Source organism: Nanorana parkeri, unplaced genomic scaffold (assembly GCF_000935625.1).
Source record: "Nanorana parkeri isolate BGI_ZX_2015 unplaced genomic scaffold, ASM93562v1 scaffold679, whole genome shotgun sequence".
Taxonomy (NCBI): Eukaryota; Metazoa; Chordata; class Amphibia; order Anura; family Dicroglossidae; genus Nanorana; species Nanorana parkeri.
The window spans coordinates 374,604-377,566 of NW_017306947.1; positions in this window are offsets into that span (position 1 = coordinate 374,604).

A 2,963-nucleotide genomic window follows, 5' to 3' on the forward strand; every position below is an offset into this window, starting at 1 on the left:
CCTGTCCACCCCTCAGTCTGGCTCCTGTCCCCCCCTCAGTCTGGCTCCTGTCCCCCTTGTATCAGAACGAGGTGGTTGAGCTCCGATCACTCAGTGGTAGTGATTCCTCGTCCCCTCCCCCCTGTCAGCTTACTTTCTCTAGACACTGTGTTCTGTGTTCTTTCAAGCACAGCGCGTGTCCTGCACAGTCCTCCCGGGTCTGATGTCAGCTGGTGATGGGGGCGAGGCGGCTCCGTTCAGTCACTTCCTCCATAAGCACCAAAAAAACATCAAATTCCTACAGGTCTTTGTAATCGAACAGATTCCAAAAAACCTGCATACAACAGAAAGATTCCATAAACTGTGTCAGCAGGAAACATATTGGATCTACAAATTAAACACATTATCTCCTTCTGGTCTTAACGAAGATTTGGAAATCGGTACCATCATTTAACACCTAAGGCTCCGTTCAGTGTGTGCTCTGCCTGGCCGCTCTGTGTGTTCTGATAAATGGAGCTCTTAGAGCCGGCCATCGGGCATAGCGGGCCGAACACAATCAGGCTGATTGTGTTTGGCCCGGCCCACCGAGCAAGTGCCCTGTGGCCAGTCCGGCCCTGTCTATGTCCCCTCTGACACAGTGCACTGAGCAGTAGGGAGGAGAGAAACTGTCACAGAAGGCCGAGCGATGCGAGGAGAGAGCTGTGAGCCGCGATGTCACAGGAGGCTGTGCTCTCCTCCCACACTGCCCCACTGTGACAGATCAGGATGGAGAGCAGTGTGGAGGCAGATACAGCTTTCTGAATACTTGATGTATACTGTTAACTAGGGATGCACCGATACCACTTTTTTAAGGCCGAGTACCGATACTTTTTTTCAAGTACTCACCGATACCAATTACCGATACTTTTTCTTAAAGGGACAGGTCACATTTTTTCTAAAGCAATACAAAATCATGATTTTAGGTCAGGACCTTAATATTATGAAGAACATGAACACTCTGTAGTGTGGCCCAGCTATATCCAATTCTGCATACCTGGCTTTATATTATAAGAACTTTATAATATAAAGCCAGGTATGCAGAATTGGATATAGCTGTGCCACACTATACAATAATACACTGTTCTGGAGTCTGGACATGTGATCATTTATTTTCCCCACTATGGGGATACAAGCCTTAGTTAGCAATGGCATGATAAATATTCATTTCATTATTCAATGTCTTTTTTTTAATATTATAACAGATGGCGATGGTTCAGTTGATGGAGCAAAATGGCATACAACCATTTTGCTCCATCAACTGAACCATCGCCATCTGTTATAATATTAAAAAAAAGACATTGAATAATTAAATGAATATTAAAGTTAGGTATTTACATGAAGCAGTATAATAGAAATGTAGTAACTCACCGCGAGGTAATGAGTGAGGGGCTGTGGGGAAGCCGCACGGACTGGATGGTAGAGGCAGCTGGATGAGCTGGCGTGAAGACAGGTCACGCTGATGGTAGATGGGAGAAAGGGTCCAACGTGGGTGTCTCTTGCAGGAAAGTTAACCATTGTTCCTGTAATTAGTATGTCCTTTTATGCACTGTTTGATAAGATCTATATATTTGCTGATTAAAAACTGCATATAAAACTTTCTAAGGTGTGTTGGTGTGCTGTGGATCCTTTTTCGAACGGTACAATTGGCTTGGAGATAGAAATACCCAGGTTATTCGGGCGGCTCCTTCGGGGGTGAGCGCTACACACCTTTGACACAGTTAAGCAAACACAATACATTTCAATGCCAGTATAACCCCTTTTAAAGCTGACCGCTTTGCAATCTGATTGAAGACTGGGGGAATTTATCAAAACTGGAGTAGATTTGCACTGCAACCAATTAGCCTCTCTCTCTCATTTTCAAATCTTAGCTGAGCAAACTGAAGAGAGAAGCTGATTGGTTGCCATGGGCAACTGCTCCAGATTCTGTCTGCTCCAATTTTGATAAATTCCCCCCATTGTATTTTAGATCTACAACCAACTATGTAATGTATGGGCCTGTACTTTGGATAGAAACTAAATAAATTATTTAGGTTGGTCCTCCTATTATGTCGTTTTGGTAATGAGATGGTACAATAAGATTGTAACGTGCATGACCACTCTGGGTTTACCAACAACTATGCAGTTGAGCTATGAGAGCCTACCTAAACACTCCCAGGGAAAGAAGCAATTTCAGGGAGGTGTCCCTCTCATTTCAGGGAGGTACCCTCTCCCCCCCAATCTGCAGAGGGGGGGTTAGGGGGCTGGGAGAGAGCCCCCCACTGAAATGATGGCAGATAGCACAGGAAGCAATAGCTTCTTTGCTATCTGCAGGTTTTTTTTAGAAAAAACTATTGCAGGGAAAGGTTTACTCTGCACGATCGCAGAGTAAACCTTTCCGAGAGGAAGTGTTTCTCTCCCGGGCAGCTATCTAATAGCGGGAGACTCCTGGAGCGTCAGGGAGAGTTGGGTTGTCCACAGTCCATTCAATTCCATTCAGAGGAGATTTTACAATGGGTGTGGCGTCCTTAAACCTACAGGGCATACATGGAATCCTTCCAACTCTGTCAGCTTTTCTGGTTGGATAGGGCCATTGTGGCATGCTTTGCTCAACATAGGGAAGTAGGCACATGGCCAAAATAATTTAAGGTTAGTTTTTAGGTGCATGGTATTATGGCGAGAGGCCAGCAGGGGGTATATTGATACGGTTCCTAAAACAAGCTACACTCCTGCACATAGCACCTTGACACCCCAAACTGTTATATCACTTTGGAAATGTAGCAATACACAGGCAATTGTGCTAATAAGTGGACAACACATTGGTAATCATGGCACTCTTTAAGTGATATACTGCCAAGACATGGGTAACAAACATGGGTAAAAACTAGGGATGCACCGAAATTTCGTCTGCTGAAACATATCGGCCGAAAATGGCACTTTTGGCAAAATGCCGAAAGTACCATCTTTCG